The 16,900-nt window shown below is 49.2% G+C and overlaps 1 protein-coding gene across 1 annotated transcript in view; it reads right to left on the reverse strand.

Moving 5' to 3' along the window:
• The window catches only part of Adamts2 (ADAM metallopeptidase with thrombospondin type 1 motif 2), a 206,267-nt gene that overhangs the window by 175,764 nt on the left and 13,603 nt on the right, over positions 1-16,900 (reverse strand). The gene's annotated exons all lie outside the window — the stretch shown is intronic.

Below are 16,900 nucleotides of genomic sequence, written 5' to 3' on the forward strand. Positions count from 1 at the left end.
GACAGAAGGTAGAATCAGGGTGCTACAGCCCAATGGACCTCTGTCCATGGGTGACATAGGGGTGTCCCAAAGAGAGTTTGTCTCTCGATGTCATTAGCCATGGAGCTGGAATGCTGGGTTGGAACCACCAAGCTCAGATCACTGCCCATGCAGGGTTGGAGAGAAGCCAGCTCAGGGGACTTTCCTGCCACCCTCTGTGTCTGGCTCACCAGGAGAAGAGATATGATCTGGAAGCTGGGGAGGATTCTTCCAGCCTACTGGAACCTGCCATGGATGGCCATGGCAGCCCCCTAGAATTAAAGACCAAACCCAGAGCACCCAGTACAGAAGAAGAAACTTGAGGCAAACTGGATGTGGAACCCCAAGGAGACCAAGAACCAGTTATCACCAGAAGAAAAGGGTTCGATGGCTGAATGAGACAGTAGAACACAGAAGTCTAAGCAAGAGCCTGGGAGACACAAGATTTGAGGAGAATGCTTGCGGGTGCTTTAGGAAAGTGTCGACACACAGAAGGTACAAGGAGAAAGTTAAGCCAGATGGAAGAACCCTAGAACAGATGAGGTCATGGGGAAGAAGCATTTGAAAAAAAATGGCCAAGAAGGTCCCAAGACTGGTTGAAATATTTCGACCTCAGTGGACTTCAGGGATCCTCCCAATTGCTAAGAAAATGATCGTACCTGGACTCTACCTAAACTGGAATCAAACCCAGGGACATCAAAGACAATGTTCTAAAGGCTCCCAGAGGGAAAGACCAGGTTCCTACAACGAGTATCAGATGGACACTAAGGTCTAGGATCCGGAGAGAGGACACTCCCTGCTGGGAGGTAGTTAGACTGCCCAGAAGAGACAAGAACTGGACCCAAGTGACACCTGTGGAGAGATAAAAGGGGGAAGAAGTTGTTCTATTCCCTGAGGTCACTGACAGAGGCTGCCATTGGAGGACAGCTGTGTTCCCTCATCAGGGATATCAGCTACACCCACCCAGTGGTGTGGCATCCTGAGGTTAGGGGACCCGGTGGCAGGGCAAGTCTCAGCTGTAGAATCAAGAACAATCTCACACTGTGTGGGTATGTCTGGCTCTGGCTTACCTCCTTTGAGAGGTCACTACCCCCAAACGATGCCTTCCTTACTCCCGGGATGGCATATTGGACCCTTCAGATGTGTCTCACCAGGAATTCATGGGCTTCCAGAGAACAGGGCAGTGCTACTTACTGTGTGCATCATCACAGTGTGTCCCCTAAAACCTGGGACAGAGGAAGGAGGGGGGAGAGTGGAGAAAAATTTTTTAAAAAAGAGGCTTGTGGGTGGGATTTGTAGGTGGGAAGAGACCCCAGGTTTCGTTCCAGGCACCACTGAACACAGCAAAGGGGGGAGTGAGGAACACAAGGAAGGAGAGAAGGAGGGAAGGATTCCAGGTAATTCCCAGCAAGCCCCACCCACCCAGTCTATGCTGTTGGATCCCTGTTTCTCCACCTTCCTACCAGCTCCGCTGAAGAGAAGACTGTAGGGTGACAGCTAGCCTCCTACCTGAGCTCTCGGCATCTCTCCTTCTGGCATTCCCCATTAGCGCTTCATCAGTCCACAATGGTACTCAGACCAAAGACATTCTGATCCCAGGGATCAAGTCAGCTGGCAGAGGACATGATGTCACAGCGCACATCAGTGCCTGTTCAGATACCACATCTTTGATTCTGAATGTCGCTAACACTGCAAGGAAGGGACTTGAAGGCCCCAGAAGCCCACAGCTCCAATTCTGGGCATCATGGTTCATTCATCTTTCTCCCTGGGACAAACAGCTGATTACCAGCATCTGCCATGTACTACAAAGGCCTGAACAGTCACATCTAGGGAAGACACTGAGATCTCTCTCGATGGAGCAGGCAGGTGTGCCTGTTAACATTCCATAGGGGATGTGCCAGTTGCTGCCTGTATTAGGTCTTGTCTCATTGCTGTAACAAAACACGTAACCCCAACAACATAAAGAAATGAGGTTTTATCTGGGCTCACAGTTTAAGGACATACAGCCCATAATCTAGAGAAGAATTGGCAGTGGAATCACACTGTATCCATAGTCAGAGGGAGGGAGGGAGAGAAAAGGGGAAGAGGGAGAGGGGGGTGGGAGAGGGAGAGGGAGAGGGAGAGGGAGAGGGAGAGGGAGAGGGAGAGGGAGAGGGAGAGGGAGAGGGAGAGGGAGAGGGAGAGGGAGAGGGAGAGGGAGAGGGAGAGGGAGAGGGAGAGGGAGAGGGAGAGGGAGAGGGAGAGGGAGAGGGAGAGGGAGAGGGATTCTCTTTTTCTCCTCTTTTTCCAGTCTAGGCCCCAGATCATAGAATCACACCACCACATTCAGGATGGATCTTGCCACCTTGGTTAAACCTTTGTGAAATGCCCTCATAGACATACCCGGAGGTGTGTTTCCACGGCTATTCTAAATCCCATCAAATTGACAACCAAGAGTAAGCAGGATATTGTCAGTAACCCTAGTCAGGCCCAACCCCCAAATGACCAGCAACTATGGTACAGTGTAATTTAGGTTCCCTTGCTTGTCTGAGAGGCAAGAACTGTATTCACAGTTCTTGTGAGCACACATCTCACTAAGGACCTATCGTAAGACCAAAGCCAAGTGGACTGTGTGAAGGAGGGAGAGTAGTGCAGGCCAAGACGGACCTGAGGTGTAGTGAATGGGGGCTTGTATGGGCTAGGTCAAGGGCAGCTTCCAGAAGGCCACACTGGTGCTTCCTGAAGCTGGGTGGAGCAGAGATGCTAGGTTTGGGCAATGGCCAGTGTGAGGTTCTGCTGCTCACCAGATTTACTACAAGCCTATCCTCGCCAAAGGTCAGGAATCCGTTCCAGACTGGCACAGATCTCTGCCCTGAAAGGGCTATCCCTGTACTTCTAGGATGGGGTAAGTTGGCCTCCTGGCCTTTGAGCCCAACACCCTTGCTCAGGCAAACCAGCAACCACTGGCCAAACCCAGCCACCCTGATGGAGACTCCAGGCAAAGACACCCCAGCAAAAAGGGTCATTCATCTTGGAGCTTAACCAGCTCTTCCAATTAGTGAGGGAAAATGGCAGCATTTCCACTGAGAAACTGCAGTGAAGGATTATTAATTAAACTTACTGCCGCTGAGCTGCAAGCACAGGAGGCTGAGCCCTCATTAAAACCGCAGGAGGCTGAAGCAGAGAAGGAGGAGCAGAGGGAGGAGCTGTGAGAGGAGCCAGAGACAGGGAGAGGAGGGAAGGTGGCCCAGGTATTGTGCACCTAGAGACCCATGCCCGAGGAAGGCCACAGGGAGGTCACCATCTTCTGATAACTGATCCAGCAGCGTAAAGCTTTCCACTAGGAAGTGGGGTTGGGGAAACCATACACAGTAGGTACCAGGCAGATGCTGGGCCCACAGGCATCTTGATGATCTTGATGATTAGAAGACACGAACTATGGTCAGGCAGCTAGCAATTGCCAAGGTTTGGCTAAGAACCAGTGAAGAGGAGAAATGCCAAGGCCTTCCCCTCTGGAGGGATGACAGGTTTGCATCCCTGGTTTTGAGATGTGGACACTTGCCTTTTGTGAGCAGGGTGCTGAAGGGCCTTCCAGGAAAGCCAAACCCCTAACTCCAAGCAGAAGACAGGGTGTTGAGGAGGCTGAGCACTAGGCGTAAAAGCCCGCTGAACATCAGGAGGACCATCCATCTGCTGACTTAACTTTGCATACCCCAAAACTGCATGCTTCTCTTCTGCTTTCCCCCAGCCATGGGAAAGGCATTGAAGGCCAGGATGAGTCTCAGCTATGAGCAGGTGTCTGATGACTGTGCCTCAATACAGGAGCCCAGCCACACTGAGGTACAGTCAAGTGGACTCCCCACACAGCATGCAAGCACTCAGACACCAATCTACACAAAAACATCACATGTGTATTTGAACAGACATGCATGTACCACACATGTTCGCACAAGTGATCATTCTTATGTACATGACCCCCAGCATCCTGTGCAAACATGCACTGCACATACAAAACATGCACACAAACTTCACATGTTTGCATGCATTACATAATGTACCATTGTATGTATCCCATGCATTACACACATGTACATGTACATTACTTTTTGGAGTGTTTGTTTGTTTGTTTGTTTGTTTTGAAACGAGGTTTCTCTGTGTAGCCCTGGCTATCCTGGAACTTGCTCTGTAGACCAGGCTAGCCTTAAACTCAGAGATCTGCCTGCCTCTGCCTCCTGAGTTCTGGGAGTAAAGGCGAGAGCCACCACACCTAGCTTACTGTGTATTTTTACTTGTGTGTACACATTTGTGTATAGATGTCAACCACCTGCCTCACTTATGCAAGCTGGCGTCCGTTGTACACAGTGTGTTGCTCACAGTAACACATGCATCATCCACACACACACACACACACACACACACACACACACACACACGGACACACACACACGGACACACACACACACGGACACACGGACACACACACACGGACACACTCACACGCTCACTGTCAGCTGTGTGTGGTCTCATTACCTTTGGGCATGTTGCTCCAGTTCTTACCACTATCTCAAAGGGTGTTTATTTTATCCTTGATTATGGTCTCCGCCTTCATCCTACCCCACCCCGATCTACCCACACTCACCCAGTAGAATACAATCCCCATCCCCTGCCACGGCCAGCCTGCGGCCCTCTTTCATCCACATACCACACAAAGCATATCTCAATACTAGACTGCCTTCCCCATGCACAGAGTCACCAGGCCAGGCTCCCCACTGCTCTCCCTGTGGCTCTGGGAGCCACATACATTCCTTCCTCACCTGCCATGCTTCTAGACTCCCCAGATGAGAAGAAGTCCTGGCCTCTGCCTCCTGGGGCATTTCTACATCTTGCTTCCCAGCCTAAGGTCTCTCAGGCAGAAGTATTCAGCCACCCTCCCCATTCCTGACCCTCTCCACACCTGATTCTTCCCATCCCTCACCCTTCCCACCCCTGACCATTCCCACTCCTGACTCTCCTTCTAGAGCCAGCCAACTCCCGTAAGAGCTGGCCAACCACCTCACCACCCTGCCCAGCCTTGGAATGGGGGAGGGCTGCTAAGAAAGACTCTCTGCCCCCACCTACCTCTGCTCCTCTCTCCATCCTCCCTCTCAGCTGCTGATCTCTGACCTAGCCTCCTCCTCAGTAGCCATGAACCCAGCCCTCCTCTGAGGCCTCAGGAACCACCTTTCCACACTCCTCTGTCACAGGGAGGAGTCAGAACCCTTCCCTTAGCAGAACAGCTCAGATCCAATGACAGCAGGTACAGAGCAGTTGTTATGATTTGAATATATACTCCCAACCTGCAGCTGAGGCTGAGATCATGGTGTCCATGGTGCTGGGACGTGAGGCCTCCGGACATGGTCAGGAGCACAGGTTAGAGGATAACTTCTCTGTTTGACTTCCACTCTCCACAGTGAGGGAAAGCAGCTAAAACACTCTCGGATGCAGCCATCTGATCTTAGATTTCTTGGGTCTCCAGAACTAAGAGACTAAATAACACCCCCACACCCTTTTTTGTAGATCACTCAGTCTCTGGTGTTTTGTTACAATAACACAAAACAGATTAAGACATTAATGCTTTACATCCAGGAACTATTGCTGGTGTTGTTGGAAAAGCTGTTTCCTCTGAAGGCAAAACTGTGAGACTGTGGAGTGACTGGCTGGCTCCGCCATTACTTTCTCACTCACTGAGCAAGCCTGAGAAGGAAATCATCACAGAGCCAGAGCACTGAGCCAAGAGTCTAAGAAAATGAAAGAGAAAAGACTGAGCATAGATTTGAACTCTTGATCCTGCCAAGCTTAGAAGCAGAATCTCTGAGCTTTCTTTTTTTATTATTCTTTAAAAATGATTTTATTTTTATTCTTAACTAAGTGTGTATGCACATGAATGAAGGCACCCAAAGAGGCAAGAAGAAGGAATCGATCCATGAGAGCCAGGTGACTGTGAATCATCTGACCTGGGTACTGGGAAATGAACTAATGTCTCCTACAAAAGCAGTAAGTGCTCTTAACTGCTAAGCCATCTTTCCAGTCCTCGTCTTCCTCTTCCTCCTCCTGATTATTATTATTATTATTATTATTATTATTATTATTATTATTCCTCTTCCTCCTCCTCTTCCTCCTCTTCTCCTTCTCCTCCTCCTCCTCCTCCTCCTCCTCCTCCTCCTCCTCCTCCTCCTCCTCCTCCTCCTCCTCCTCCTCCTCCTCCTTCTCCTTCTCCTTCAATTAACCAATCAATTCTTTTTTGCTTAAGGAAACTTCCACAGGGATTCTGGCAGCTGGGGAATAACCCCTGGAAAGTATATCTTTTCTCTTTTATAGCATCAAACTCTTTTTCTCCCAAGTCTTGTTTTAGGTCTAAACTCAAACCACCTAAAATCTCTTTTGCAATGTGGCTGAGTTTACACACAAATACATACAAGTGCACACATTAATACCACAAACATACATGTGCACTGCCCTTGCAAGGAGTACACATTTCCTCCAATCTGACATCTTCGTCTGCCGCAGCATGTGGTCACAGTGTGCCCCTCTCGTCCTCTTCCTTCCCTCTTTCGGGACCTTCCCTTATCAGTCTAGAAATACCATCTCTCATCAGCTCCTAACCAGAAGTCTTCAAAGCCTCTTCTTTGCTGAGGGACCTCATGCACCCTGCAATCCTGATTCACTGACTGTCCGCACCCAATCTCACTCACTCGGCAGCACAGAACCTGGCTTTTTCTCTTATAAGGCTGCACTGCTTTGTGTGTTGCAGTGATTCTCAACCTTCTTACCACTTCAGCCCTTTAATACAGTTCCTCACATTGTGGTGACCCCCAACAATAAAATTATTTTCATTGCTACTTCATAACTGTAGTTTTGCTACTGTTATGGATCATAACGTAAATATCTGTGTTTTCCAAGAATCTTAGGTGACCCCTTTGAAAGGGTCACGACCCATAGGTTGAAAACCGCTGGTTTGTTGACTCCCCGCAGGGGACCAAGGAACGCTTCTTCCGGTACCCTTTTCCCTTCCAGTACCCTTTTCCTTCTAATGCCCACAGCCCTTCACTGAGCATGCTCTTGACTGTAGCCCTTGCACTCAAACAGCCTCACTTCCCAATGCCTCACAGAGCCACCTGGGAGAGGCCCCAGCCACACACCATCTCCAAGCTTCTCTCCTCTTATACCTTCATCCCCGCCTACAACTTCCACCTCACCCTTGGGCGAGGAATTTGCAGAAGCTGGGGACCCTGACCTCTGCACATATCCCAAGTTAATTATGCTGGTACAAGAACATTGGATGTTACATGATAGATAGATAGATAGATAGATAGATAGATAGATAGATAGATAGATAGATAATAGATGATAGATGATAGATAGATGATAGATGATAGATGATAGATGATAGATAGATAGATACATAGATAGATAGATAGATAGATAGATAGATAGATAGATAGATACATAGATGGATAGCAGAAACAATCTCGAAGAAAAAGTACAGCATGACCCTTTTCTATAAGAGTATTTGCACAAACATGCAAGCTGTGCGAGTTATGGGCTAAAATGTAGGTGACAGAATTTCAATTTGCTCCTTTTGTTCTATGTCTGCATTTTATTTTCCACAAAGACATTTAATTTAAGACATTTCATGATTTAAGAAAGACAGAACACTGTGAGCCATTGTAAAGCCACCCCAGGATAAATCTGCTAGGGTCCCAGGATGTGCAGGATTCCAGCATGGGGAGGGGGGAGGAAACTGGATGACATCCACCCATACCTTCTTTGCATTAGTCCTGAGTGGAAACCTCAGGTTCAGAGAGGTAGTAGAATCTGCCCAAGGTCACACAGAAGTCCTAATCCAATTTTCCCTCCACTACCCAGGAACCATGAAGCAGGTTGTGAGCTGCCTCCTCCATTCAGTGCAGACCCTGAGGTAATGCTGGGTGCTCCCACAGACCCTGAAATAGAGCCGTATTGCCACATAAGACACCCAGGAGACGTGAGGAGGCTGGGAGCCAATTCCAGAACTGTTAGGCAAGACCTCGCCAGCATCAGGGAAGCCTCTGACTGCCTCTGAAATCCAAGAAGCAGGACAGGAGGGGAGAACACCAGACAAAGGCCTTGGCAGCTTCTGTACAGGGGGAGGGGGACAGGCCAGCGGGAAACAGCCTAAAGATAGCTGAGGAGAGCTCAAAGGCAGTGAGGCTGTTCCTGGGCTGTGGCTCCTTTTGGGGGGGAGGGGTGTGATCAAGAATGTTAAGAGAAGCTTGTATCTTATCTAAACGCTGGGACCCAACCCTACTACAGGGGTCCCCAAGGAGAGGTGCCCAGCAAATAATCTTCTCAGCCTTGATGTTCAGAGTCCCATGCCTACCTGGGATGAGAGACCCGAGGCTTCTGGGCAGAACATACCTCAGGGTGGAAACTTATTGCCTCTGTGAAGCTGAGATGCCTCACCAGCACCATGGCTGCCAGGGGCTGCTCAGGAAGTGAAAGAAGCCTGGTGCCCTCCAGAGGCAAGCTCAGGCCAGCGTGGCAGAGAGCTGGGTCTGAGTCTGACTAAAATCTATCAGCTCCTCCCTCCTGCCCCCTGCTAACAGGCTTTTGGCTGCCTTCCCTCCTAAGTAGCTGTGAAGGGAAAGGGCCTGGCAGAAAGAAAGAGTTTGGGGGGTGGGGGTCCCAGCTGTCGAGGGAGCTCAGGCACCCCATTTTCCCCAAGTAGGAATTTAGAAAGGAAAGGCTGGCTGGCAGCAGTCATCATCACAATGGCCGTGCCTTCATCTGAACACTGAGTCCAACCATAGGCCACAGCACCCATCATGGTCTTCAGGGACCAGACTTCTATTACTGGCTCAGGAAGCTTCCTGGAGAACTCATAACCAAACGGGGAGAAGAGGCTGGAGCCAGGCATCCCCAGCAGTCAGCAGCACCTGTACCGGGTGCAGCCCCAACCACAGCTGTGTGTCACTGCTTCCCGCCACCTGTTGAAGATGCAACCTAATTATGTTTCCACTCAGTACAACTTAAAAGCCGGCGAAGCTTGTGCTCAGGGACAGGACAGCTTATGAGAAATGTAACTTTCAGACTTCCCCTCCACACACCTGGACAGTCTAGATCAGTTGCTAGACTTGACCTGGTGTACTTGATGCACCGGTGCACAGAAATATGGGCTTAGGATGGCTCAACTGACAAAATCATGAGGACCTGAGTTCAATCCCCCAAACCCCACGTGAAAAAAGTTAGTGGTGACAGGGGATGTAATCTCAGCATTTGGGAGGCAGGGATAGCTGGGTCCTGTGGTCCCAGTGTCCACTAGAAATGGACCAGAGAAAGAGTCAGTGCTCTCTCCACCCAAACATGAGGCAGAGCTTGAAAATAAAACATGCATGGCCTACGCACGTGCGCACACACGCGCGCGCGTGCACACACACACACACACACACACACACACACACACACACACCACTCTCATCAGAGCTGCCTCTCCTCAGCTCCCAGTTCAGACAGCAAGCGCCACCGAAGCAGTCATGTGACCTATTTGACCAATCAAAGCTCTGCTCCCTGCTTGACCAATCAGAGCTCTGCTCCCTGCCTCAGCTGGCGTATTGGTACCCAAACATCTACCGATGACTCAAATTCAATACATGAGAAAAACCTTAGTGTCTAAGTGCAACCTCATGGAAAAGGCCAGCTTCTCTGTGCTCTGGTGGCCTGGTTGGTGCCAAGTGGCACAGGTGAGCTGTTGAGGCAGGCCACACAGGGGAGAAGGCAAAGTAATACAAGATGGAGGATTTTGGCCTGAGCCGATCTACACTAGGTTTTCTGTTGCTAGTTGTCACACAGATCTGGGCCTGGGGACAGCTTTCGGTGAGGGACAGGCTGCAGAGGTGTAAGAGAAAGAATGGAAACAACCCCTCTTCCAGACCCACCCCAAAAGTAGATATTAAAGGATGGCTTATGTCCATGGAAGGGAGAGGGGCATGACAATGGTCGTCTCCATCCATCCCTGGCCAGGGACTCTGGACAGCTCGCCAGCAACAAAAGCTGCTCCTGCAATTCTGCAAAGAACCAATCCACACCAAGGAGTCTGTCGGCCAGCCGCTCTTCTCTCCTTTCAAGATGGAAATCGTTTCCACATCTTGACTAATTGTGTTCAGGTGGCGAGGACTGGTGTGTGGTGCCTGCATCTGTGTGTGTGTCCACCCCCAGCCCTGGCACCCGCCCCAGAAATGCTCCTTGGCAAGGAGGGATGGAGGACCCCGGCCTCTTTCCGTGTCCTGGGGGCCCTGGGTGATGTCAGCCGTTCTTGGCGTCTTCCAGTAAACATCTGCTCTCCTTACTCTGACCCAGGAATTCCATTTCGGAAGAGTCATGGCCTCATCTGGCACAGAGTCCCCAGGCCGATTATGGTCTGGGGCAGAGACAGCATCCTCTCCTGGCTGGCGCCCCTCCCCCAGCCCTGCCTCTTCAACCCACGCTCAGCCCAAGCCCCGCCCACAAAGCCCTCCAAAGTGATGAATATCCTTGCTGCATTCTGCATGCTTCCAGTTAGTTTCACGCTTTTTTCCCTCTCCTAGCGCCGGGAGGAAAATATTACCTTGCGGTGACAAAGGCTGTTGGTACTGAGTGCTAGCGGTGGGTCTTACCTCACCGAATCTTCATCTGTAACCCACCACCACCACAGCGGTTTGCGCTCAACTTTTACCTTTCACAGATGACAAATAGCCATGTCCACCAGTGAGGGAAGGAGCCAGACTCAAGCATACGCATTGCAGCAGACCCAAGGCTAACTTCAGTGCATGCGGGAGCTGACAGTCCATAAACTGAAATCTTGGGCAGGAAGGAGGAAGGGGAGAGTGAGAAACCACAGTTCTAAAAGGTACATGGCATCTATCTCAATTTAAGAGAAAACCCTCTGGTGCTTAGAGCCTGGGACTGAACAGGGAATGAATGCAGAAGTGAGCAGTGTGATTATAAGGAAGAGTGGAGATTGCAATGCCAGGAGTCACTGGACCCTTCTGGAAGACTCCATCTCTGCTCACTTCCAATCCCAGGGACACAAGCCCAGTGGATCTCTCAGATTCTCAAGACAATAGAAATCTGGGACTTCACAAGCCACTCGTCAAAAGCTGAGATGGCCAAATAAAACTCACTGGCGGGTGGACGCAGCACAGAGCGCCGATCAGTTCCAAACAAGCTCTGCCAAGAATGATGGGAACACTAGAATTCAGAAAATTATACCATCAGTGTGAGGCAAGGTGGGGACTCTACCAGGGCTTCCTAGGTCCACATTCATCCCAAGTTGTCAGGACACACCACTGACTCTGTCAGGCTCTTCCCAAGAGTGCCCTCCTCACCAAACCCACAGGAAACCTGCAACAGGAAGCAGGGCCCAGATGATAATTCCCTTACGTGCTGGGCTGGATATTCTGAGGCTGTTGCAAAGATTCTCATGAAAAATGGCTGCCAATCCTTTTACACTCCAATGTAATAAGACAAGAAATGGATCAATATTGAAAAAGAAGGGACCAAAATAATATGATTTGCAGGTAACTGCATACTTAGCCCCTTGGAAAAAGAAAGAAGAAGAGGAGGAGGAAGAGGAGGAGGAGGAAGAGGAGGAAGAGGAGGAAGAGGAAGAGGAAGAGGAGGAGGAGAAGAAGGAGAAGGAGAAGGAGAAGGAGAAGGAGAAGGAGAAGGAGAAGGAGAAGAAGAAGGAGAAGAAGAAGAACCCACCCCCAATCCCAAAAGGAAAACAGCACAAAGAAGTTCCTGAAAATATCTAGAAGTGAAATAAATGCAGTTACTTGCAGATCTAGGAATGCAAACATGGGAAACGGCCAAGGAAGGGATTTATTTTAAAGGGATTTTTTTTTCTTTTTATGAACCTCTGTTTCATGTTTGTGTTTTTATAATAAGAGAAGACTGTTTGGCTGAAAGACAAGGGGGAGGTGATGGAAAGCAAAGTGGATGGGGGGCCTCGTTGTCAGGAAGGCGATCACGGGGGGGGGGGGGGGGGGGTCTTGTCGTCGTCACCTCAACTGTGGCTGTTGAGTGTTTAGCTACAGTTCTACAATACACTTTGTACTAACAGGTCACGTTGAGCTCTGCTCAACTGGAATGAAGATGTCCAAGCGGAGACTGTCATTAATCTGGAACAAGCAGGTCCCACATGTTTAAAGGGTCACATGTGAATTATAAATTCAAAGTGCTCTTAAACTGCTATAAGACACAATGGAAAAGATCCTTATTCGGTGCAAATACAATTCTAGAACTCTTTCACATAAGCCCACTGGGGGGCAATGAGAGATATATTTGAGTCAATGTTCTTATTTCCCTTAGAGAACTAAACACCATGAAGGCATCACCCGCTTGTTAGCAGAAGTTCGCTAAGGCCCCATTGCATGCTGGGTACAACCGTAGCCATCCACTAGCACCCCAAATCAAGGTCTACTCAGATTACTGTGTAAGGTCATGAGAAAATAAACTGAAAATCCATTTGGAGACCAGGCAAAAACAACCAAAATAGCTTCTAAGCCCTAAAGGTGACATTTGCCTTTTCAGGCATTTGAATACATCTTTAATTAAAAAGCCCAGAAGTAGTGTGTAAAAGAGAGAGAGCAAAAACAGACCGATTGCCTCCTTGAACCCAGTGGGTGGTGGAGTATCCATCCCAAGTCCTCAGTCAGTGAGTGGTACTGAGATAACAAAGTTGGCAAGTCAGGGAAAAAAATAACTGCTTAAGGCCAACCCAAATACGTTACATGAAATGAACAACTTCATTTGAATTAAAGGGTTATGCATTTTAAGATATTAAATAGAAGCATAGGCGTGGTGGTGCATGCCTGTCATCCCAGCTCTTGAAAGGTGGTACCAGGAAGGATCAAGAGTACAAGGCCATCTTCACCTACATAGGAAGTTCAAGGCCAGCCTGTGCTGTGTGAACCATCTCAAAGAAAAGGAAGAGGAAGACAAGGAAGGGGGTGGACTCTGGAGGATGTCTCCATGGCTAAGAGCATATACTATTCTTCCTAAGAACCCGTGTTATGTAGCTTATGATTGCCTGTAACTCCAAGGAGATCTGATTCCTTTGGCCTCCACAGATATTGCACTCATCTACACAGACACACAGACACACAATTAAACACAAGACAGTTTTTTAGAGAAGAAAATGGAAAAGAGAAGCACCCCTGGAACAGGTGTGTGAGAGGCAGGTCACTGTCCACACCATGATGGAGGGAATGTATAGGAAAAGCTAGTGGAATCAGCCAAAGTCAATGGAAGCTACAAGGGAACGTCAATAAATTCAAATCCACTCAAATCAGCGAAGCATCAGTACTGATAAGGCTCCATCAGCTTCAGAGGAGGGAAGATACAAGACAGCAACCACTGGCCTCACAGAAATACCAGGTTCATCAATAACAAGGCCTTTCTAGCACACACTGTCACCCAGACACTGTACCCAAGGCCAACAGTCCCAGGCTAGCCCAGCCTCAGCAATCTCCATAGGTCTTCAGGAACCCAGATGACCTAAAGGAAGGCTGTGAGGCCAGAGACTCACCAGTAACGTCCAACATCAAGAAGGAGCAAGCATCTGCCCACCTCTGCCAAGCCTTGGCCATGCCCAGTCCTGGAGTATCCATTTCAGCCACAAGAGGCCACAAATCAGAGCCCAAGCTAACTCCCAAATATAGGTATAGTAGCAACCCCTAAACAACCCTCTGGGACTACCCTTAGCTTCAGCTCTTGTAGACAGTCCTCAGAAAGAAAAACACTTTGGTGACCTTGATAGAGGAAAGATATCAGGTATTTCTCCCAAATGGGAACTCATGGGTATTGAGGGCCTGTTGCCCCCGCCCAACTCCCATAGAGAGATAATGCCCAAAGGCCACACTATCCTATCTGAGGTGAGAGCCACTGTAACAAGGGATGTGAACTTGGCTCCTTTTCTGTGAAGTACACTAAGAATAAAGTGTCTGGCTGGCTAACAAGGGAAGAGAAGAAACCCCAGTGTCTTGTTAGGGTTTCTATTGCTGTGATAAAACATCAGGACCAAAAGCAATTTGAGGAGGAGTCACACAGTCCATCCAGAGAAGCCAAGGCAAGAACCTGGAGGCAGAAATTGAAACAGAAGCCATGGAGGAGGGCTACTTCCTTTCTTGCTCCTTGCCTAGTTTAACACAGTTTGCTTTCATATATACCCCAGGACTACTTGCCCAGGGATGCCACTGCCCCCAGTAAGCTAGGCCTTCTTTAATAAATCATTAATCAAAAAAAAAAAAAAAATACCCCAAAAGACTTGCCTACAAGCCAATCTTATGGAGATGTTTCCTCAATTCAGATCCCTCTTCTCAGATACATCTAGGTTTGTGTCAAGTTGCAAACACCAGTCACCGCATGTGGACAACAAATAACCCCGCTCCTGTGGGAGGGAGGCAGGGGTGATGTGCACCACCAAGGAGCTCAAGTATCTGCTCAAGTTTCAGTTGTGGAGGAAGAAGCCAGGCTCTGTGGTTCTGATAGGTTACTCCTCTTTTCCAAACCCGACTTCCTCTCAGCCCATGGAGATTACTCCTTGTAGTACCCATGAGAACTGGGGGCCCATGATAGGTGAATTGGGGATCCTGGAGGCTGATGTGTATGCAGAAAGATATAGGCGCAGTCTGGGGTAGAAGTGAGCTGCCTGTGATGGAGGAGCCCCACCTTCAAAGGGTGTCCCGCCCCCAGTCACACACACACACACACACAGAGAGAGAGAGAGAGAGAGAGAGAGAGAGAGAGAGAGAGAGAGAGAGAGAGAGAGAGAGATGTGTTTGGGCTGCTGTATCTGGGGCTGGCCTGGGACTACCCTCCCTCTGTCATAGCCCCGGGCTGTGTGCATCTCTTCTGGGATCTGCTTTGACTCACAACACTTCTGACATCCACCTGTGTGGCTGTCTCCCTCTCACCCATGGACCCTCCAACTCTCTGGGTGTAGAGCACGTCTGGTGCGGATTGAACCTGACTACTCAGGGCATCAGGTCCCACAAGACTGGTGCCGTGGAGCTGTGGACTCACAGAACCAGCTGTTATAAACCTGGGCTTCTTGTGGCAACTCATGTCGATTAGGTTGCTAGAAAGGCTCACAGGGCCCAGGAAAGTGTTTCACTCATTCTTACCTAGCCAGATGTTGGGAGGGGAGAGAAGCTTCCAATGTTGGGAGGGGAGAGAAGCTTCCATCTATGCCCCTGCCCCAGAAAGCTTGACGAGCCCCACAGAGGATTCATAGTACAGAGTAGTGGAGCTAAAATCAACCCTCCTCCAATCCTGTCCTGGACACTGTCACAGCCAGTCCCCGTCTGAAGCAACGTGAGGGAGTCAGCACCAGACATCTCATTAGCACACAAAAGACAATCTTATCCCTCTGCTGATTCCAAGACTCTTAGAAGCTGCTCTGTGAAAAGACAGGGCACTAAGACCAGGTCTTAGAATAATCATAATAAAAGATGTTCCTGTCGCCCCTTATCACTCCGGAAATTACAGAGTTCTGAGCCAGGAAGTAGAATAAAGAACAATCGTGTGTGCATTCCCTCACAAGCCAGCCTGGGACAAATCCACGTTCCCTTGAGATCCAGGGTCATAACTGTGAAGTTCAAACTAATGGAAGGTGCCAACTCTTTTTCTTTTGTAAGATTTATTTTATTTATTTTATGTGTGTGAAACAGTCACTCTCTTCAGACACACCAGAAGAGGGCACTGGATCCCATTACAGATGGTTGTGAGCCTTCATATGGTTGCTGGGAATTGAACTCGGGACCTCTGGAAAAGCAGTCAGTGCTCCTAACCACTGAGCCATCTCTCCAGCCCCAATGTGCCCACTCTTGACTTCAGAGAAGGGATGAAGCCTCATAGGGTCTGGGGATGTGGAAGAGGGGAGGACCACACCACAGCCCCAGGGTCAGTACTCAGTACCACAGGGATGTACAGAAGCCCTGAGTATGACTAGCCCAGCACCAAGCACCAGTTGCTACCCCATCTGTTGTCAACCCACCTGTTAGTTCCTCTCAACTGCACACAGCCTTCGAGACAACTACATCACCATAGATGCCTCCCCTGGTAGGGCTCAGAATTACCAGATAAGAGACCCCCGGAGGTCATCATTTTCTTTCATCCCAATCCACCTCTGGTGTGGTGTTGACATTCTCAATGAGATCGGCCAGCCTTATTCCCCTTTGCAACTCCAGGACAAGAGGCAGTGAACTCATTCAGCACTCTCCTATTACTGTCATAAGGCACCATGGCCAAGGCATGTAGATGAGTCTATTGGGGCTTACAGTTATGCAGGGTGAGAATGCAAGGTGGTGAAGAAGGTGTCGTGGCCAGAGCAGGAAGCTGAGGGCTCATAGCTTGAACCACAAACCACAAAGCAGAGAGGGTATCCTGGGAATGGCAAGAGGCTTTGAGACTTCAAATCCTGTTTCCAGCGGCATACTTCCTTTAGCAAGCCTATACCCTCTGAAACCTGCCCAAACGGTGTCACCGACTGGGAACTGAGCATTCAAATGCCTGAGACTAAGAAGAAACATGTCCGCCGAAGGCAGGCAGCCTCAGGGGAGAAACAGTTGCAAGCAAGCAAGAGCTTTCACTTTAGTTCCCTCTAGAGCTTCAACCCATTTCCCAGGTTCATAGGTACCTATAAGACTCTCCTTTGTGGCTCGTGACCAATACAGACTCCAGAACCTCAAGGTGCAGCCTAGACATGGTATTGTTCAAAGCCTTCCAAATTCCATACTAGTCATGAGCAGACAGGCAGACCCCACAGTGGGAAAACAATTTTACTCTCTGCAGGACTGTTCACAGATTGCCAGCACCAGGAAACTGTTTGAAGGGGGGAATCTAT

Source organism: Arvicanthis niloticus, chromosome 6 (genome assembly GCF_011762505.2).
Source record: "Arvicanthis niloticus isolate mArvNil1 chromosome 6, mArvNil1.pat.X, whole genome shotgun sequence".
NCBI classification, from domain to species: Eukaryota; Metazoa; Chordata; class Mammalia; order Rodentia; family Muridae; genus Arvicanthis; species Arvicanthis niloticus.